Genomic DNA, 22,929 nt, shown 5'->3' with positions numbered 1-22,929 from the left:
CTCTTTCTTCATATTTAACACGAGTGACTGTAGGATTTAACATTTGCTTACTCAATATCGGTCAAGAAAGTCAATGTTTTCATTGCAAAGAAACAGCAAAGTCAGGCAAGTTGTAAGTGTCAATGAAAGAGAAGTAATTACATGTAAATGACCTTTCCTACCACATACCAAACAACTACGCAAACAGAATGGAAGAGGGCTTGAGTTATGCGCTGTACAATTTTATGTCCTACAGTAAGTTCTGTGGTTTTCCACATAGGCAATACCAAAATGTGACGGAAGACTCAACGGCAGATAGAAAAGTTTAAAACAAGCAGCATTGTATTTAAAGACAACTTGGCTTTTATTTGAAATATTCACTCACTTGGATGAATCCCTTTATTAAAAAGTGAGCAACGTCAGCACAATTTCTGGTGTTACTAATGAGAAGAATATAATAATAAATGAAATGCAGTAGTTTAAGAGTGTTAATTGCGGCGGGGATCTCCAGTATATCACTGCCAGGAACATTTACCAAAGTGTCCTCTTTAGCTGTTGTTAACTGCTTTTTTTTCCTCCACCTGTGCCTGGGCTGGGACATCATCTCACTCCTGACAGCTCAGTCTCCAGAGCATCCAGCTGACCTTTCTGACAGCGATCCTGCAGCCCAGGTTCATCTGACAATGCAAGATGTGAGAAAGAAAACACATGACAAAAATCAGATATTGCAGTCAGGTTTTTAAACAGCAAAACTCAGCAGGTAAAGTACTAAAAATAAAGTTTAAAAACTGTTTAAGTAGTCCTGGAATTTTGCTTTACCTCAAGTAAGAAAATGTGACAAACTAATCAAGCTTTAGATTCTCTGGAATGAACAACACAGCTACAGCACTTGAGACTTCCCTTAAAAGGTTTTCTATAAATAACAACAGCAAGCGTTCAGAAAGGCAACACGAGCTTTGTAAACGCCAAGCATGAGTGCCTGGGGGCTTGAAATACACCTCTGCCAAATGCAAGTATCAGCCTTTCCTTATGAATCGGAAGGCAGCCAGGTCTCCTTCCTGGAGAGAGTGTTGCTATCAATGTTATTTGGACAGAGCAACTCAGCAGTGCTGAGGAGTCAAAACACCGCACTTCACACACTTTCGTAAGAAAACAATCAAGAGGCCGAGGAACCCAGGAATAGGGTTGACAGCGTGCGCTGCTGTGCCCAGGGTTCCCGCCAGGTTCCCAGGTAACGCTGTGACACTCACCCCTATTCCCCAACGCGACACCTTCCCAACCATGCCGCACACCGCTGCCAGGATTTAGCAGGCTTCACGCCTACAAAGAGTCACGTTGCCTGCGGAGAGGATAAAAGCAACACATTAGAAGTAAAAAGCAAACAAACTTGCTTTCCCTTTAACCAAACCTTGCTGCTTCTCTAGGCACACACCTGTCCTTGGGACTCTGCCTTGGTTTTTTAGCGCTTGGAAATTAGTTTCTAGATTGTGTTGGCACAGGCCTGTAAAACCACTAGGAACATATCAGCTTCCATGATAATTTTTATTGTATAAATAGCCAAGTAAGGAATTATCTTTGGCACTTTACCACTAAAACAGACACCAGCCCCTCCCCAGGCAGACACACACAAACCAACCCTTTGACCTGCACTTGACACCAACCAGAGCTTCCTGGGGGTCAATGTCAGGGGAATGAAAAGCTCAGTTCAGAGCTTCTTTCTAAAATTGTTAAAGATCTGAGACAACTGAGTGCATGCAGGATTTTACAGCTGCCCGGTAATCTTCTTAACTGCAGTAATCATACAAGAAATTCCCCCTCAAAAGCACACAAAATACCAGAATACATCACCTCTGTCATTTAGAGTAAGTCCTCGGAGGTCTCCATGAACATTTCTGTTATTCACTGTCATTTTTCCATCACTACTGCAGTTTTATGGGCCTGTGCGAGAGTAGAACTTTTTTCCCCACCTTCTCGTACATTTTTTATTTCGGAGTAGGATTCTAGCACTGCTCTCTGAATACTAAACACAAACCCACTGAAACTGCACTCAGAGCTTACAATGAAGTCGGATATTTTTTCCTTCATCATTTCCAGTCTGAGACATAAAACATGTTGTTCAGGATAGCGACCCATGACGGTAACAACTGCTTTGCATTTAGGGATTTCTCACCCGAATGTACTTTCACAAGAGGCACATACTTATTAAAGTTTTGCCAACCCATTGAGTAATGTGCAGCAGCTATTTTAAAAGCTCACAGCCACGTTACAATGCTATTTAAGACAGGAAGGAACCGCAACATCCATTTAAGCTGCAAAGGGCTCTAGAGAGATGCCACTGAAAACCCCACATAGAAATTTAATGATTCATTCACATACAGTGACAAGACAGTATTTGTCATCATGATGGATATGACTTCATTTTAAACCTCATAAGAAATAGCATTCATTTCCTAGCAAAGAATTTCTTCCAGCATTTTTTTCTTTTCGAGTCCACAGTGCACGCAAGTACGTCCCCTTGAAGATCATTACTGCCTCCTGCAGCACCCACCTCCTCCCTGGTATTCAGTCAGTCACCCGCCTGCGTCATCGTGGGCTTCTTCCAGGCATAAATCATTCTTACACTTGCTGCCTTTGTTTTTTTTTTCTTTTTATCTGCTTTTGCATACAATGAGAATGGGAAGAACGAAAACTGATCTCACTGGAAACGCTATACCCGAAGACTGAATTGAGATTTCAAATCTTAATGTACAATTTCATAACTAAAAGCAAAGTAACATTTTCAGGAATTCATGAAATAATAACAACGGAAACAATCTAAATGTTTCATCATCTGGCACAGCATCAAAACCAGTATTGACTCGCGGAAAAAAAAGCTCGACTAATACAAAACCTCGCATATAAGCCCATAACTGTATATTTGAAAAATCAGAGTGCGGTAATTATGCACCAAATGAAACCGCATGGAGTAAGTTCAACACCCAGATCAAGTATTGCTGAAAAAACAACATCGCAAACATGTTAAAAATCATGATTAGTATGTCTGAAATGAAAAGCCTCAGATAGCAATTTATCTTGTGAAGAAAGATGTTACCCTCTTCTACACGGTCATGTAAAACAGGCTGTACATCCAGCAGTCCTCTAGGTATATTCTCAGAGATAGTTGTAGCTCTGCTGCTGGTTTCATCACCTTCTCTGCCACGAGTTTGTTGCTTGCTCCCTGTATTTCTGTTAGTCTGTGAATGAGGAAAACTGTATTAGTAGCCCAATTCTTTACTATTTAGGAAGACATCCTTAATAGCATTTAAGCTAAAAATCCTTCATATTATTGTCAGTTGTTTGTCACCGTAAAGCCTTCCCCAATTTGTTCTATTCCTTGTCATTATAGCAATAATTAAAGCAGCTGACAGTAGTGGAATAAATTTATTACTGAGATTTGCACCTCTAATGCAACACAGAACCAATGTCTATGCTAAAAGTTTGGCTTTGTTAAGCAAAAGCTTCCCCTTGAGTATCTGTCTCACATTCCGCCTGCTGCAACATCCAACGGGTGACATGAACAAGTTTCACTTTGCAAAGACAGGCAAGTTCTTCCAATGGTAAGAAGTCTTTCAAAAGAAAAGGCAATTTGAGACTCTCCTAGAATCTTTGTGCTCCACAAACACAAATTTAACTGTAAATATTTCTTTGATGGTGGTTATTATATCAACTACAAAACTGTAGTTAGGCTTGAAAAATTCTAAGCTTTTTATCACAAGCTGACATAAACATCTATATGATGCTACACACCAGGCACCGGTGCCTTCAATATCCGAGAACACTTCTGAACAGGTTACAGCTCACACCACCACCTCCTCTTCCTCCTCAGCATCCCTCCTCTGCGAGCAGTTCTCAGAAGTCAGCCGCTTCCACGCTTCTATTCATACAACAGTTCCTGGGCTCAACAAAGTACAAAGAACAGTGCAGACCAACTTGAGATTTACAGCTGATCTCACAGGCAAAACAGCCTGGCACCCTGCTGTAAACACTTTGGTATAAAAGTGGACATTAGGAAAGAACTCCAGGAAAGACAACTCTGAATGACCCCACAAGAATCTCTTGGAAATACGCCATCTTCTTCCCAGGCCAAACAAAAAACTTGACAATTCTTGTGCTCAGATATTTTCAAAGCCGTAACTTAGATAAGACTTAAAAGAATACGTCCAAAGATCACTGAACACTCGGAGCAAATAGGTTTTAGGGATATTGGCTTGAATAGTCAAAACCAAGTTCAATTGTGGAATGATTTTCAGGAATGTTTCAAGAAATACAGTTGAGATTTGATTCTGCTACGCTTATGTCATTGGGATTTTTTGAAGTGATAAAGTTATTTCCCTGTTAACTATCACATCACTTCAACATGAGTTGAGAGAAAAATGTGATAGAAAACATTTTAAAAGTGTTTAGGTTTCTCGGCATAGATTACAATTTCAGGGGAGGGACATTTGGCAAAGCCAAGCAACACACTCATGCCTAGATCCCATCTGGTTACCCCAAGAGTTCATTCACTGCAGTGAACTGGCTTAAAGCACCTATTTATATCACAATTTTTCTTTCAGAAATGCTTCTGAAAGATGTTTTACTTACTGTACACACTTCTAGAACATAAGCGAGCCCAGGCACATTCATAACTCTACAAACCCATCCCACCTTCTGGCGGCTCCCAGATACGTGCGGTGCATGGACCTGCTCCTCTGCAGAGACATCACAGAGCTCACATTGACGCTGGTTTTGAATCCTGCCGAGCTCCCGCTCCCTTGGTTTCCTGTCTTCTGAACAACATCTTTCTTTTTGTGCTCTTGTCATTCTAAGTGCTCCCGGTAAGTCTACAATCAAACAGGGCAACATATTCATTTCCCTTTCAATGACGGTACTGTTTTTCTACTAAAACAGTAAATGTCCTCTGAAAATAAACGGAAAGTTTCCTGAAACACTCAGATTAAAACCAAAAAACCTCCCTTTGGAGTCACATTCAAACCTGCAATGTATAAAAAGCTCACGAGCACTAACAGTTTGACAAATTTCTCCTTTAGTGCCTTGCTTTACTGTAAGCACTCGCACAAACATATGCATTTTAGGCTTCTTACCAGTCCAGTCTTGGCTGCAAGACTTACATCTGGCCAAATATATCTGCATGACTAGCGTTTTGTTGACTGCAGGGCTCACCTAGATACAGGCGACAATACTGTAGTCAAACACATGTGGTTAGACGCACGTCACCTCAAAATATGAAGAGCTAAGGACCCTTTTGCCCCATGTTTGTCATTTAAGTTTTCAGTACAGCACTGACTAAGAGTCATAACGAATGTCAACAGCAGCTGAAAGAGGCCAGGCAGTCAACAGGCAGATCACATGCTTCTGAAAAAACCTGTAGGAGTTTTAGATGTGGTAACTTATTGGTTGTTAAGTATACACTTGTAGGACATTACAGCTCTGCAAGCATCGCTTTAAGTAACAGATCTCTCTTTTCTTCCACCGTAAAAAGCAAGCTGTCATTCAGGTAGCAAACTGAGAAAGTAACACAGGTAAGGGGGGGGAAAATCCCCTCTCAAGTCTCATTCCTCAGAGTGGAACCTGCAGTTGGGTGGGTCGCACACGCTCCCCCATGGGGACAGCTGGCCCCGATTCCCAGCATCAACAGACACACCAATAACCAGCTGCAGGACAGAAGGCACCCCAGAAGACTTATTCCCAAACTCTCATATGAATTAAGTTAGGAAAGAGATGTTTAGCACATCGATAAAAATTTATTCTTAAAACACAAGGTTATCTAACAAAAATCATAAGAATTCACATGAAGAAATACAAAGCTATGTAAATGAAAAGTTTGAAACAGCACATAATTGTTCCAGTAGGCAGAGAAAAATGGATTTATCACCAAAATATTTACATTTTATCTGGAGAAGAAAACTTCTCATTACTAAAATATCAGAAGAAAAAAAAGAGGGTTAACAAGATGCCAGCCAGGTTTTAGCAGTTTTTGCTTCCTGAACATGACAAAGTTATCCAGCGATTTTAGTTACAAATATACTGCTCACTCTCCTATGTTTTTCAACATACACACATGTCCAGGAGCTGAGCTCGCAGAACAGATTTTTAGAGTCTCTGAAACAGTGTACCTATTTAAACCTTCCCCTTACCACCCACTGTCCCCCCCTCACCCGCCAAAAAAAAAAAAACAACCCCAAACTATGATGGAGTAAGCTAATCTACATCACCCCTTAAAAAGGCGAAATACTAATTCTGTAACAGTTTCATTTCGGATTTCTCAAATTCAGTGCTACAGAAATACCACTTTTTCTAGCAGAGTTTCAAGGAATTAATGAAAAATATTTATAATCCACATTTCGTATCATCATATTCTCTCAACCAATAGATATGGAAAAATATTGCTTCTATATTCAAGTTACTTCAAATTCTGTTTGCAGACATGGTAATGTAGGATAGTGTTATGTTTTCTAGTTACAAAGACACAAAAGAAAGAATTGAAAATCATTTTCCCCCGTTCTTATTTCCACAGTATCAGAATATGGATTAAATACAACCTATTTTAACCTGTTTATGAGAACTGATATGAAACTGATATTTGAGCAAGAAGGTACAATTCACAACAGTCATTTCACACTGAAGAAACTATAAGAGAAAGATATCTCAGCAGAGAGAGGCTTCTCCAGAAACAGATTCTGAGCAGGAAGCTCATCTCCTTCCGTGACTCCAGGAAGTAGTGGTTTTAGGGGTTTTTTTTTTTTTTAAGTGTCTTACTTGAGAACCAACTACCTGTACTGCAAGGGCTTTAAAAGAAAGCATACACATACGTTGGACTTGGATGCAGGATTCCAGCAGCGCTTGCTTGGTGGGCAGTACGAATCCCCAGCTGGAGGCTGCAGCTGAGCAGGCAGGCGCTGGCTGGCGCTGCTTGCTCTCATAGTTGCTTGCAGATGTTTGTTGTTCATAACTGTAATTATCCTGTATAGAGAATTCCAACAGAAAAACAAAAAGATTAATAAGACAGACTGTAGTAAAGAAATAGTTGCTTTTAATTGACTGACACAGCAGACAATTCACAGATTTAATGTCTTGATGTCTGCCTCAAATAGAGGATAATGAGATTGTTTACAGAAAAAAATACCTAATAACATTTTCATGGTATTGGCAGGAAATGACTTGGGAGCAGGAAGCGACTAATTGTGCTTACTCGAGGAGAGCTCAGCTGGGGGTGCAAGGGAAATTGCAGGAATCATTGGCGATAACGCTGGACAAGAAAGCAGTTTTAATTCATTCCCATGAGAGTCTCATTCCAATTCCAAATGGTGCTCAGCTTGAGTCACCCCAAAGTTGGGGTATATTACCAACTTCTAAAGCAAGATACAAGACCTCATTAAAACATACAAAATCCAACGCTCTTGATAGTATGACAGACACTGGTTCAAAATACTCTTGCAATGGAGAGAGAAAAAAAGAGTAAGATTTGTTTATTTTGACTCTCTAGAAGTACCTAGATCTGGAACACTGTTAAACAAGAAACAGGTCTTACCATTCAAAAGAAGCAGATAACATGCTAAAGTCTAGAACCATTTCTCTGAAATTCACTAGAAAGTCAAAGCTGATCCATTAATGGCAATACCAGGAGCTACTTACTAAGGACTGAAACATACTGTATTAGGGGAAAAAAAAAACACCAAACTAGTACATCCCTCAAGAAATGGGTGTCTTTGATCAGGACAACATCCAACTTCTTTAGTCATTCGGTTCCCCTGCCGGCAGCGGGCTCCACACCAGTGGCAGATCGAACCAAATGCCCCAGCACCCTGAATGGCTGTTGGCCACCAGTCAGAGGACATACGAGTCGCCAAAAAAATCTGTGCGTTCCCAGTGGCCAGACAGCAACAGGCATCTCTGAAAGGCAACTCATCCTGGCTGTTGCTTTCTGTTGCCTACAGAGGGAGTCTAGACCAGTTTACACAGAATGCAGCGACAGCTTCAGCAAAATGAAGCCCACACAGAGAAGAAAGTCATGCCGTAATGATAAAGCAACTGTGTGAAGTCTATCAAAAAGGTACTATCTGGTAATGAGCACATTCAGGTCTATCCAGTGGGTATCCTGTCTCCAATGGTGCCTGTAAGCAAACGCTGAGGGAAGAGGCACTACAGAATACTCCCTTGCAAGTCCCCCTGCTTCAATCATCAGCCCCAAGAATACCCCAAGCCTGACATAATGTGTCCTTTGGTAACTCTCAGAACACCTCTCAGATACTTGCTCAGCCTCCTTTTTTCCCCCTTTAGCTTTCTGCAGCCACAGCATCCTTGAGCAAGGCTCCCACAGAGCTACTGCCTAGTGTGAGAATTGTCACCTCCTTTGGTGTGTGCTGAAGCTCGTCGTAGCTGCACTTGCAAACCTCGGCTCGTGTATGACTGGAAGAGACAGTGAACAGTCAGTTCCCATCCAGCTGCTTCGTGCCACTTCAGATTCTGTAAACATCAAGTGTCTGCTTTAAATCATCTCCCTCAGGCTGAGGAGCCCCAGCCCACTCAGTCATTCTTGCTAAGGAAGCCATGCTCTGCTTTTGATCATCTCTGTCACCAGCCTCAGGCCCCTTCCAAGTCCTACTTTGTCCTCTCCAAGACAAGAGGAGCAGAGAACTGCACGCTATCAGTATCCCGAGCACAGACAAGCCCCTGCCATTATACAAAACAGCAGCATAATGTTTTGTCCTCTATTTTTGTTCTTAATGTCTAAGATTTGATAAGCTACTGCTCAGCGCTATTGTAAACTCCAAAATTTTGCTCCTGAGTAGCGACAGACAGCACAGCTCCTTATAGTGTGGAAAAGCTATGACAGTTTCCCCCCAGGTTTTACTTTTGTACACTACCTATTCAGTCATGCATGAAGTCTTCCTATCATTCCTCATGCTACGCCTTACATAACACCAGATTCTATTGCTTCTACTACTGCTATTCTACTGCTCATCTTTTTTTCAGACAATGAATATACTGACCCACTCTGCAAAGTTTAAAAGCACACTGCGTGACTCCTAACACACTATATTACCAGTATAATCTGCTATAATTTGGCAGAAAACATCACCTTGCATGAGAGGGGAATTTCAACATAGAGACAACCCGGAAAAAAACCTCAATCTCTTCATCTCCAACCAATTAATTCAAAATTTCACTGCAGTTTTACCAGACGTTAATGCATAGAGCCAATTGTGCAGTGGATCCCAGCACCTCCTACAGCCAGGGCATTAAGATTCAGTTATTATCATAGAATCACAGACTGGTTTGGGTTGGAAGGGACCTTAAAGCCCACCCAGTGCCACCCCCTGCCCTGGGCAGGGACACCTCCCACCAGCCCAGGTTGCTCCAAGCCCCGGCCAACCTGGCCTTGAACCCCTCCAGGGATGGGGCAGCCACAGCTTCTCTGGGCAACCTGAGCCAGGGGCTCACCACCCTCATTATCTCTTATCATACTTATTACAGAACTGTAAGTGATGCAGGTATTCTGAAAAAAAAAATTAAAAAATCACACAATTCTGTTCTCCTAACAGTCCATGAAAACTACAGGAGTTGCACACTCGTCAGCATCAGAAGGGATTTCTCCCTGTATGAACCATGCAGTTTATTCCAAGAGCTAATCTGGAGGGCCCCATAATTCTCACCCTCACCTATCCTACAGCAGGCATATCCAGCATTTCAAACCACTAAAAGCCATAACATTTCTAGCTTAAAATGCTTATGGACAATCTTGGTTTGGAGTAAGAAAAAAATGTTTAGGTCATCAGGTCTACAGACTTGCTATCACCGCTCTTAAACACGGTCCAGCAAAAGAGTTGCCACTGTGGGCAAGGAGGGCTTCTAATTGAGAAACGTGTTTCTTATGGGAGGTGGATAACAGCCCTGTTCTCCCTCTGTCCTCTGCAGAATGGCTCGTCACTTCTGTTGCCATGGAGCATCTAGCAAGGATGATCAGCATTTTCTGCTCAAGCACGTGCATGTCTACATTTGTCTCAAGCTCCTCAGCAGCTCACAGGACTCCTTCCTCCTTCAAACACCCTCTCCCACACTTAGCAGTAATTTGATACTTGCCCCAACAAATACATCCTTTGTGTTAGGACAAAGGCTGAAACTGTATTTTCCTTTTATTTTACTTCTTGTTATAACTCCACCTTGTCATCTTTATGATAAAAGAAGAGCTAGGTCATAAATAGGTATATCAAATGCTAATGGCAGAATGGGTTGGAGATGTTACTGCACAGTTTGTGCTGATGGTCAGTGTAGGAATTTTTCTATGCTCCCAAAGCTTTACAAGTTGACATTTTTTCTTCAAGATATCAAATCTACTCCTTTATCGGAGCCAGCAATCTGCACCCAGTGCAGATAAGCCTCAATTTTTCAGTAGCAGACTAAAACATTGACACATTCATATAGACTAAAAGGGTGTATTCATCCTTGACACCAAAGCAGAAGTATACCTAAAAAAATAAATAATCAAAAAGCTCCCATGAGTTCCATTGTCTGCTGAAAAGTTCTCAGTACATAGATTAAAAAAATAAATCAAAGCAAGTCCCTGGTTAAGCAAACTCCCAACCAGACTACTAGGTCAAAGCCACAAGTCTGAACAAAAGATCTGGGGTTTTTGTTTTGGTCCCCATCGTCTCCCCCCACCCCATCCCAAAAGCATTAGCAATGTATGTCTATAATAAATCACATGAGATGTAAAGACAATGACTCACTTCATTATCTTTAAAGGATGAGAACAGAATACTCTGCTGACACAAAAGTCCCTAGGAAATGTTGATATGAGCTGCACTTTGGTCTCTGGCAGCAGTCTCAGTAATCAAAGAACAATAAAATGATTCTGACAAACTACTGCAGAGATTGTATGAATTTGTGTGTTATACATGACAATTTTACAGTTACAAAAAAGCTTCCTTTAAGGAGCAGGCCTGCAAATTCAACCTGAAGTCTCAAAATCAAATACAGTACAGAGTCAAGGAATAAACATGCCAGCAAAACAAGTTCTGATGGCCAAAGTAACCTCCCGGGATGTAGTAATCATTTCTGTTGATAAATCACAGTGGCTAGTTCAATACGTTCCAACACCGGCACCTCTACTCTGAGTAATAAAAATCTGAAAAGTCTTCATAACTTGATACTGTGCCAAAACAGGGAATTCCTAATTTAATTCACCCAGAGCCCTCACTGCCTGCAAACCACATCCCTGTTTTCCTGATGCAGCCAGAGTCCTTATGGTGGACAGGTCTGGTTTATCTGCTCTATCGGGCAGACTAATAGCCACAGGCGACTGGAACCAATTTCTCCTAAAATGATCAAAAATCCTGACTCTAATCCAGGAAATCAATGTAGCTGATGAAAGCTCAGAAACATAATCATAATTCTGTAGGCACACTTGCCACATAGCCGCTGCCCGAGACACACTGCTGCTGGCAAGGCATTCTCTGTTTGGAGTTCTGGAGTATTACTTGCCATAGCCTAGACCAAAAACTCAGATTTGTTAGTCCTGATGCACCATCTATTAGAATCATGGAATGGTTTAGTTTGGAAGGAACCTTAAAAATCATCTAGTTCCAACCCCCTGCCCTGGGCAGGGACCCCTAAGTTACTTCCAGAGTTACCTAAGCAATAATATTCAGCAGTAAAATTCAAGTTCTGTTAAACTGTTGTGTGGCAGAGGGAGCTCCAGAGTTGGGTTTTGTTTTCATTATCCCACCACCCAAAACCCCACATTTGAATACCTAAATGGATGGTGTAGGCATGAAGAAAACTGAAGGTAGTAACGACTGAGTCTTTTCAATTAAAGATTAGACATGTGGATCATAAAGAATCTTAATCATTACTGTCTTGACTGTGCAATTAGTATAAGCAAAAACCATCAATACAGGTTGCCAACTAAAAACTCTCCAGGTCTTAACAAATGGCCCCTTCCTGAAAGCCTGCTGGTGGGACAGGCTGGGCAGTGACGGGAGATGCCAGTGCCGAGGTTTGCTCTACGGTACAGTGCGCTCCACTGATGGGATATGATGAAACCGAGGGGCTGAGTGCTTTAAAAAAAAAAAAGAAAAAAATAAGAAAGTTTTATTTAACAGACATAGCTTCCACACACAGAATTTACTGATACCACATTTTAATATCATCCTGCTTATGAAGGCTGACTAATGCAGCTCAAGTCCATGATATAAAATTAAGGCCACAACAGACTAGATGTGGAACTAAGACAAAGCCAAACAACAAGCCAGAAAATGCCAATCAATAAATAAATAGCTGTGGATTTCCTAGTAATTAAGGATTAGTGTTACATAAAATTGCTAAAGGGCTTCTGCCCAGTATGACAAGCCCAACTCTTACTCAGTACGCTATTAAGTTAACAATTAAATGCTGAATTTTGGTAGGTGTTATTTCGATCACAAAAAAAGCTGCTCTTTTGTCTAGGTGGACAAAGCAGCAGCGGCTCAGGCCCCAGGAGTTACCATAGCCAATGCTGATCTCTCCCTAAAGAAAATACAAGCCTTCAATGTCTACCTTGCAAGTTTTATAGCAGACCTGAATGCGGATAAATTATCTTGTCACACATCCTTAAGCCATTAGCTTACAACCCCACTTCTGTATTCAGAAGTTTTAGTTTGCTGTTTGATTTAAATTAAAGCATGAGCCATACAGTGCAGACACGCTAGTCTATTGCTGTGGGGAAGCTTAGGCCATGGAGACCCAAAACTGAAGGGAGAAGAAATACTGAGTTTCATTAGTTGTAGCACTTAACAGAAGTTGTTCCCTAAAATGACATTGTTCAACTGCATGAAGAAAACTGACTTACGAACTTGCTCTAAAAACTGGTGTTAGATCATACGCTTTCTGTCCTTACCAAGGAAGGCAGAAAACTATCAGAGCATTTCTCCTCTTGCCAAACCTCCATTGCTGGTGCACATATTATTCTGAAGCCACAGTTCACCTCAACATCCAAATAATAGAGCTTTTATTTTTAAAAAGTCAACATTTCTTAATAGTTTATAATGCCACTTGTTTCCACACCTCGTTATTTAACTCCATAGGTGAAGTTATGGTAACAAGTTATTTTTTCCAGCTTCAGAAACTATTAAAATGGAAAGTCATTGGCAGTAGCTTACATTTAAACGGAAGCATTTTAAAATTCAATACTAGTATTGCTTTAATACAAGCATTAGTTTCCATTCAGTGAGAAACAAGAATCATCGTGCCTTGTAAACGGACTTCAAAAGATACTGAAGAATTTGTATGCCCCAAAAGTCAAACTGAAAAGCATCATGCTGTAAGTCTTAAACACCTAACAGCTTCCCAGCCTCACCAGAAGCAGAATTTTGTCATTCAAAAAGAAAGCTGAATCTACATCATCACCTTGACTTAAGTTTCTTGTCAGATTTAGTTCTTCAAATAAACCAAAACTTTGAAGTGCAGGCATCTTCTAGAGAGCCAGTGAACACTTTACAAAAATAAAGTAACATTTTGTAACTGTTTTCAAAGATGAATTGTCTTTGACAATTTTTGTCACAAAGTGACAAAAAAGTCACTTTTTTTTTTTTTTACACAGTACTGTTCTTAAAATCTGTTTGAGTATTATCTTAGAGATAGTTAAGTAGCAAACAAAAAAGCACTGAATGCACAAGCTTAACCCATAAAGTAGGGGAAAAAAAATATTCTATATTGCTATCAGGTAGATCCTAAAGCATCATGATTTAATAGGAGGAAGACACTTTCTTCAGACGCTTACTGCTCACCCCGTTCAAACGACACTGAACCTCTCCCACGCCATACCGTGCGGGCACCTACATCTACTGCCGAACTTGAGCTAAAACATGAGAGGTCACATTGGAACGCAGCAGACCATAGTTACAGGACAAGTCACAGGTGAAATATCCACACGCTCCACAAACTCCGCAGCGCTGGGGAGGAACAACAGGAAGAGACCGTTCGCTATCGATGCTGGGATGTGACGGTGTCACCTGAAGGCCACGCTTGATATACCCGGGGCCATTCTGAATTGGTTTGGGTCGTACCTGAGTGCTGCCCACAACCGTGACGGCTGATACCCTGAACTTAGTCTGGGTACGAAGTTTCCCCTGGCCAGTTTTGACTCCAGTGCTTTTCAGCATCTCTAAGATGTTCTTGAGAGGGATTTTTGAAAGACGCGGCTTGTGTTGTTGTTGCTATGCTGATGATACGTATCTCCTGATAGCTGTAACACCCAAGATACTCAGGACTAGATGATTAGAATTTCTGAAGTTGAACCCTTTTAAAGGCATAAATAACGTGGATCTGTGTGAGCAGACATCCTTGGACATCCCACCTATTCGGAGAAGTGTTCAGCATGTAAACACATCCGAAGTGTAATGTTGGAAACCAGAAAAAACAAACCCCAACTGGCAGACATACTGCTGGTTAGCTGCACATCAGCCGGCACTTGGATCATCTGCTGACAGACAATCCCTGGAGACAGATCTTGCACTTCACTGTGTAATGTATTAAGCTAAAGGATTATCTAAAGCACTTACCTTGAAAATGCAAAAGTCTACACATTTAGGGATAAAAACCAGATCAAGACTACATGTTGCTTCACTAAGTATTTGCTGCAAACTGGTATGCTTGGCACAACAATTACACTGTCCTTTTCAGCTAGGATTCTGATCTCATTTGATGCTGGAGCTTTCTCCAGATTTGGTGGCCTGTACAGACTCACATTACTACAACGCAAGTTTCAACAGGGCTTTGATGTTTCAAACTTTCAAGCTTTTTTAGGTATAGTCGTGCCTTCCTCCATAAAGCCCTGGTGTGGGGAAATTCTTTGCTTCTGTGGTGAATTTTAATGACAATGAGATTTTACAAAGTCTCTCACCGAATTTTGAAATACATACTTAAGTACAAAAACACACAAAGTCTGATAACACAGTGACTCTGTAGTGCTTTTTTGCTTCCGTGGTGGTGGTAAGAGACGCTTAAGGCTTGCACAAGTGCCATAAATATTAAAGCCAACTAATTACTTCATAAAACCCGGGAGATTCCTTAGCATTACGGTGTTCATATCGCCACACTTTCTGTATTTAAGACCATCAAGAATACATGCTCTGGAAAGCATAAACCTCTGGCAGCGAAGGCAAACCATTCACATCAAATGCATTAAGAACACAGAGCACTATGTAATTGTTGGTGGCGTTAGTCCAAACAATCTTAGTGCCAAGTTTGGCAGCAGCATCAATGGAGTTACCATTGCTGATGCATGCAAACTAAATTTGTGGCTTCAATAAGGCAGTTACATCACTGTAGACACTTGAATCATGTAAGAACAGGTCAGCGAATCTATTTCCATGGATTTTTATTGTGACAGTAAATACTTTATTGCAAAACTAACAAGGCGCTCTCAAACAACCATTCTCAAAGGCAGATGTCGGGCTCTTCATAACTCCCTACAACTACTTCATATGCGTATGCCTCAGTGGAACGTTTTGCCAAACGCTCCAAAATACAGAAAAAACATAAGCTTTCCCCAGGTCTTTGGGGCAACAAAAAAGGTGATTCAAACAGTGTGTTTACTATGCATTTTACTAGTGCTTAACGTCATCCTGACATTTCAAGGACTGGAATGTGGTGATATCATACGGTCTTACTGACAGTTGGACAAGATGTTTTCCACATGAAGCTGAGACAACACACTGTGGTCAGTAAGCTCAGACTATCTTTCTAGGCTAAACAAGCTCACAGCATTCAACGAGGTCCCATGCCCAGAACTAGTAAGCGATATGCAGAAGTAACGATTTACACTACTACTACAAAAAAAAAAGTATTACTTTGCTCCTATACACCAGAGACACAAGCAAATGAAAGCACGCTACCAGCAGTCACTCCAGGTTATTATGATTTAAGACATACCAAAACTTAAATGCATGATCAGATTTGCCACAAAACAGCCCAAGCACTTCCCAGCCATTTGCTTCTCTGTTTAGTCTGAGACATGTAGCAAGACTGGAAATTATAAAAATGGTTATCAAAACTTCTAGATTTTAATTGCAATGGAAAATTAACACCTCACTGGAAAAATAGAGCTGTGTTACAAATAACAACTACATCACATTAAACAATTTACACAGACACCATTCACAACTGGTACAGCGCCACACACAGCCACAAGCTTCATAAATCATGAGCTTAGAATAAAGACGACTACCGGCAACCAGAAAAGCTTCCATTCCGCTTTTCTTCCATTTTTTGTTTGACTGTGGAGGTATTTTACCCACTATTAAACATTAAAGGAGATTATTTCAGAAACTAGGCTAATAGATACTATGACTGCTACACAACAAATATGGGGGGGGACACTTACAAAGGCTATTAATACATAAAGGGAACTCAAAGAAAGAGAAAAATCAGCTTCAATAACAGCTAATGTAAATTGGAATAAAACTTACCCACATCTGATGGAGAAGAGCAGACCGAGGGGGATCTCATCAACGCTCAGCAATATCTAAGGGGCAGGTGGCAAGAGGATGGGGCCAGACTCTTCTCAGTGGTGCCCAGCGACAGGACAAGGAGCAACGGGCACAAACTGGAACAGAGGAAATTCCATCTCAACATGAGGAGGAACTTCTTTGCTGTGAGGGTGGCAGAGCCCTGGCACAGGCTGCCCAGAGAGGTGGGGGAGTCTCCGTCTCTGGAGACATTCCAACCCCGCCTGGACGCGTTCCTGTGCCACCTGCTGTGGGTGACCCTGCTGTGGATGATCTCCAGAGGTCCCTTCCAACCCCTGCCAGTCTGTGATTATTAACTGTGGCTGGTTTAATTAGAGAACATTGGTGCAGCAAAACCTGAACCAACATGTTCGCCAGCCAACACGCCCACACGTTACCAAAGCGGCTCCCTCTGCTTCAAAACTCAACACAGCGATTCCCACACCGACCCGAGAAAGGCCAGAGAAGTTCTCCTACAATTCACTGAAAATTTGAACAGGGGTGACCTTACTGCAGCCCAAGGAAGGGATGAATGTGCCCCAGGTGACATAATTCACCTCACAAGTGAGACGCCAACCCAGGCGGAACAAAAGGAGCGGTTACAGCTAACCACAAGGCAGGTAACTCCCATGGGGGTGAAATACCAAGTATGGCTTCACCCTTCTGACAACCACCGGGAGAAGGTACTTCCAAAGAGGACAAACCACTCCAAACAAGTAGATATTATCAGACCAGATCTCTAGGGAGAAACGACCCTTGAATGCAAAGACAAAAGCACCAGGGACTGAATACCAGGAGTGAGGAAAGCATAAAGAAACCCCAAAATAGAGAAGTCAAGGAGCATTATTCTGAAGGATGCTGACAGAGGAGCAACACAGGAGCCCCTAAGTCCAGCTAATAAGATGGTGCTATGGAGCCACAAACCAGGAGACGAGTAAACAGGTGCATTGGGAAAGCAAAGGCTCAGAGCAATTACTGAGGGAGGTGCAGGGGGAGCCAGGAGATAATGGAAGTCCAGGGGCTGAGACGCCGAGCAGAGAAAGCCACAGGGGAGGATGGGGAAGGTGATCTCTTAACAGCAAGAAGCCAGCAGAGAGAAAACACTGCAAAACCCTAAAGGAGAGAAATAAATAAGGACACTGAGGGAAGGCTGTGCAGGAGCCAGGACACCTTTCAGGGGGTAGAAACCCACGGAAACCAGAGCTCCCCAGGGCACTCCGCCACCTCCCCCGTACCGAACTCAGCCCTCACCAAAACGACAGGCGCCGCCCCGCCGCCATTTTATCCACCCTGAGGGAGGGGTGGGGCCGGGGGCGGGGCGGGGCCTCCCGGGGGGCGGGGTCTATCCCTCCCCCGCCCCGGGCTGGCCCCGCCCCGCCTGTACCTGCCCCGCGGCGCTGGCCGCCATTTTGTGGCAGCCGCAGGGAGGGAGGTGCCGTGCTCTGAGGGACCCCGGGAGAGGGAAACCCGTGTTAGGGTTTGAGGAACCCGCAATGATTTATTGGCGTTTAGACAATTAGCCTCTCACCCAGTGACCCCTCCCCACCCGGGAATGGGAATCAGGGAAAAACCAAGGAAACACGAGGGTTGAAATAAACTGATTTAATAGAATAAGGCTAAATAATTAACATTAATAATACTAAAGAGCCAACGTCGATCCCAACACCAATACAAGGATTATACTCGGCCAATTCTATCAGCCGTGCGCTCCCCGCAGACACAGCCAACATGGGACCCCGCGAGCGCTGCGGCGGCGGGAGGAAGGGAAGGGCTCGGGGCTCTGGCACCGGGGCGAGGAGTGCTGAGGGTGGCAGCCAGCAAGGGGGAGAGCGAGCTCCTCAGCGAACTTTCTAATTGATAGAATCATAGAATCATTCGGGTTGGAAAAGACCCTTGGGATCATCGAGTCCAACCATCGACCCCACTCTACAAAGTTTTCCCCTACTGGGAGAGAAGAGCTGGGAAAGCGGAGAGAAACCCCCCCAGAACTGGAGGAAAGAGGGGGAGGGAAGCTTTAATCCCTCCCCAAGTAATCCCCCCCCACGCTGTGATTTGCCCCCCTCCCCAGCCCTGTTTCCCTACAAAAGAATTAAAAAAAATAAAGCCCCCGCCACAGGAATTCAAATAATTCTAAAGCAGCAGCTGCGTGCCCAAAATGCACCAGAAAAAAACGTTTTTTTGGGGGGAAGAGGGGGGTGTCTCCCACCTCGGGGGGGGGGGCAAAAAGGGGGTGCCCCCCCCCTCAGAGGGTGTAGATGAGATACTACTCGTCTTTGGCGGCGGCGGGGCTGCAGGTCCTCCATGGCGGGAGCACCTTGCTTTTTCTCCGGCAGGTTTTGAGGGCGAAGTCCACCACGTAACCCAGCAAAACGGCCGCTGGCACGACCAGGAGCAACCCCAGCACCAGCCCTATCATGGAGAGGTATGAAATAACCCTGTTGGCAGCTTGGGTCAAGTGCCCGGGACTCGCTCCTCCTCGTCCCCACACCTGGTGAGCTCAAAAACACTGAGAGCTTGAAACCCGCACACCAGAGCTGGCTATAAAGTAAATATTTTCACAAATTCAGACACCAGAGTCTTCTAAAAATGCAGTTTTCCCTAGAAAGAGGGAAAAGAGACCTTTGAAGAGACCTTACTGAAAATTACCGTTAGAGAAATTAGTCTTGTGTTGCTCAAACTAGGACACCCGGCGTTTATAAAAGTAGTGCTTTTTGATAACAACGAGAACAACATAAAAATAGGGATATTAATTAAGAGCCACTGTCCGGAGGCTTGCAGAAGCTCCTGTTGTAGCCGGTGGCCAGCAGTGCAGGTGGGCGCTGTCTGGGGCGCTAGGACCTGGCCATGCTGCGGCTGCCTGGCACCAGAGCAGCGGGACCAGCCCTGAGTGGCCCAGAGCCACCCTTGTGCTGTTGGAAACCTCTGTCTGCCCATGGCTTGTGCTCTTCAAAGGGTGAAAAGCTGGCTGGATGGCCGGGCCCAAAGGGTGGTGGTGAATGGAGTCAACTCCAGTTGGTGGCTGGTCACCAGTGGTGTTCCCCAGGGCTCACTACTGGGGCTGGTTCTGTTTAATATCTTTATCAACGACCTGGATGAGGGGATTGAGTGCACTCTCAATCAGTTTGAAGACTACACCAAGTTGGGTGGGAGTGTTGATCTGCTTGAGGGTAGAAGGCTCTACAGAGGGATCTGGACAGGCTTGGTTGATGTGTCGAGGTCAATGGTGTGAGGTTCAACAAGGCCAAGTGCTGGGTCCTGCACTTGGGTCACACCAACCCCATGAGCGCTCCGGGCTGGGGGCAGAGCTGGCTGGCTGAGTACGAGCCAGCAGTGTGCCCAGGTGGCCAAGGAGGCCAACAGCATCCTGGCCTGCATCAGGAACAGTGTGGCCAGCAGGACTGGGGCAGTGACCATCCCCCTGTACTCGGCACTGGTGAGGCCCCACCTCGAGGGCTGTGTCCAGTTTTGGCCCCTCGCTACAGGAGGGACATTGAGGTGCTGGAGCGTGTCCAGAGACGGGCACCGGAGCTGGTGCGGGGTCTGGAGCACAAGTGCTGTGAGGAGCGGCTGAGGGAGCTGGGGGGGTTCAGCCTGGAGAAGAGGAGGCTGAGGGGAGACCTTCTCGCTCTCTGCAGCTCCCTGAAAGGAGGGGGCAGCCGGGGGGGGTCGGTCTCTTCTCCCAAGGAACAGGTGATGGGACAAGAGGAAACGGCCTCCAGTTGCCCCAGGGGGAAGGTTTATATTGGATATTAGGAAAAATTTCTTCCCCAAAAGGGTTGTCAAGCCTTGGCCCAGGCTGCCCAGGGCAGTGGTGGAGTCGCCATCCCTGGAGGGATTGAAAAGCCGGGCAGACGTGGGGCTGAGGGACGTGGGTCAGTGGTGGATTTGGCGGTGTTGGATTAACGGTTGGACTTGATGATCTTAAGGGTCTTTTACAACCTAAATGATTCTATGATTTTAACAATCTCCCTCCTTTTGTAACCCGATGTTTCTAGCTGATTCATGGCTGGTTATAACCATTTGTCCTTCTGGCAACCGCTTCAGTAATTCACTTCGCACCGCTCATTTTTCTGCCTCGTACGATGCATGTTGACGAATGGCTCCCAGCACTGCCCTGTTTGCAGTGAGCTTTCTTCACGTTTCCACACAAGAAATACGTGACTTGACGCACCCATGAAGAGCCTGGTGCCATTTATGTTGCATCATTGTAAGATGACTTCACTGGGAGACCTATCTTCCCATTTCTAAGATTCCACATTACCATGAAACCTTTAGACTGGTATGTTTTCCTATTGAACTGAAACACTGCAACAATGAATATATTTCAGCAAAATGAGATTGTTCCTTTAAAAGCTGACATATAGTTCAATAGGATAATACCTTCTAATTGCCATCACGGTTTTAAATAACAGTGTTTATGGTGATAAATGAAACGATGAGATTGCAAAAGTGCTGTTACAAGATAAAGGCATCGAAGCTCTGTGCAGTGTTGTCTTGTGCCCATGGCCTCAATTTTTGAAGATCTGAGACCCATTTTAGGCCCAAGAATGGGATTGCTTAATTAAAACCTGAAATGATGCAAGGAAAATACAAAATTTGCAGTAAGAGAAAGCTGCCATTGATGTGAATGACAAAATTATGATATTGTGGCTGGCATACATAGCAGCACGAGCAAATAACAGATGCACAAACATCTTTAATGTTTTATGAGGCCTTGAAGGATATTTCCAGACCTGTCAGGCTGGAGTTTACATGTGAGGATTCCCCATCTGGCACTGAGAGCTACAATAAAGAAAAAAAGGAAATTGCAGCGTTTTTAACATCTCTCTTAATCATTAATGTCCTCGATGGACTCTTCATTTAATGATGCTGACCATTATGTTTTCTTTGATACTGTGCCCTTCGGACTATGGCAGACGCTGGGCTGTTCCCAGTTGTACCGTACACAGGATTCGGAGCCCGTGTGTAACGGCCTAGCGTAACAACACCGCTTGGGGGGGATTCTGAAATAGGTTTCTGGGCAGTTAAACCAGATACCGCCAGTGTAACAACATTGGGAATTTACTACACAAGGCCTTGCCACGTCAAGATAGGTAGAGGAAAGATATTTGCGTTTTCCTTCTGTGATTTTCCATGTGTTCCAGTGTAATTATTACTGGGTAAGGAGTATTTCCACACACACGTGTGCAAGGAAATGGCACAGAACGCATACTCCTATATACGGGTTTGCTGCGATATTGCAAGTTCCAGTCCGTCAGGTGAGATCCCACTGCTCTTCTAGTCTAGCGAAAGGTACGTGAATTTGATTTTCTGTTATGTTATTCAATCAGGTAAAACTCAAATTATCAACTGTCTGTGAATGAAAAATAACTCACACATTTTAGCGCAGCAATATTCTGAATTTTTCGCCAAAGTTGAGCACCTTGACAGGTATACAAGATTCACGGACTTGCAAGCTTACATGTATGTTACACGCTAACAGTACTGCTTTGTGCCATGGGTATTGTTGCAGAATACTGTGTGAATGACAAAAAGACATTTGTTTCCTGCAGAATAGTGGAATTTTACAGTCACAGACTCCTCCTGTGCAGTGGAAATAGGCTCAGGTATAAAGGGATGCCCTTGGCTACCGAAAACTTGCTGGCAGTGGACAGAGGGAGAACTCTTGACCTCAATTCCCCTGAGGCCACTGAAGAAGGACTCGGAGCATGGAAAAGCGCCGGCCACCAGAGCTTCTCCTGCAGATCCTCACTTCTGTCTCGTTTACACGGGAACAATTTCATCTCTCCAGGGAGGCTCCTGTGCCTGAGCTACGGCTGGTGCGCGATGCCATGGGGAGAGAAGTAACGGGGAGGCACCGGCCAGGCACCCCGAGCCTGGGCCTGCCGTGCCACATCTGCTGCTCAGGCCTCGCTTCTGCCACGGGGAAAGACACTTATTTCTCCTCCTGCGAGAGCAGCAGGGCAGGACCCACGCAGGGGCAGCCATGGAGGTCCACCTCCTCCTCCCAGCTCCCTCCCACGGCTTCAGCCGGCCTCAGGGCGAAGGCCGAGGCTGGGGGGCGCCGGCTCCGCTCTTGGGATCGCTCTGCTCAGGCTGCCCGCCGCTTCCCGCCAGCCTCTGCGGGAGCCCCGCAGGCCCGCTCCTCTCCCGCAGCGGCTGCCTGCAGCCCCGGCAGACGGGCCGGAACCACCCCTTCCCCACCGGCCGAGGGCCCGGAGGCGGCGCCCCCCACCAGCCCCGTCCCCGGTGGGCTCGGGAGGAGGCGGCGGGCCCGGGGGCGGCGCGCGGGCTCCGCTCCCCGCGCCAGGCCGCCAGCGCCGCACGCGCAGCGCCCCTCCCCGCCGGCCTTTGACGGACGGGCCGCGGGGCCAATGGGACGCGGGGCACGTGCGCGCGGCAGCCAACGGGGCTCGGTGGGCGG

At 44.6% G+C, this 22,929-nt stretch overlaps 1 long non-coding RNA gene across 2 annotated transcripts; it reads right to left on the bottom strand.

Annotated features, from left to right (window-relative positions):
* Nucleotides 1-319: 319 nt before the first annotated feature.
* Nucleotides 320-17,805, bottom strand: LOC128900661 (uncharacterized). Of its 2 annotated transcripts, XR_008463351.1 has the most exons (8): nt 17,757-17,805; nt 16,467-16,603; nt 6,831-6,981; nt 4,666-4,841; nt 3,766-3,915; nt 3,071-3,212; nt 1,230-2,972; nt 320-656 (listed from the first exon to the last, which is right to left on the bottom strand). It is a non-coding gene; the product is annotated as an uncharacterized LOC128900661 (long non-coding RNA). The 2 variants fall into 2 exon arrangements; XR_008463350.1 differs by having other exon boundaries at nt 1,230-3,212; nt 3,766-3,910.
* Nucleotides 17,806-22,929: the final 5,124 nt, after the last annotated feature.

Source organism: Rissa tridactyla, chromosome 22, assembly GCF_028500815.1.
Source record: "Rissa tridactyla isolate bRisTri1 chromosome 22, bRisTri1.patW.cur.20221130, whole genome shotgun sequence".
NCBI classification, from domain to species: domain Eukaryota; kingdom Metazoa; phylum Chordata; class Aves; order Charadriiformes; family Laridae; genus Rissa; species Rissa tridactyla.
This window is presented reverse-complemented; position numbering and strand designations above follow the sequence as displayed.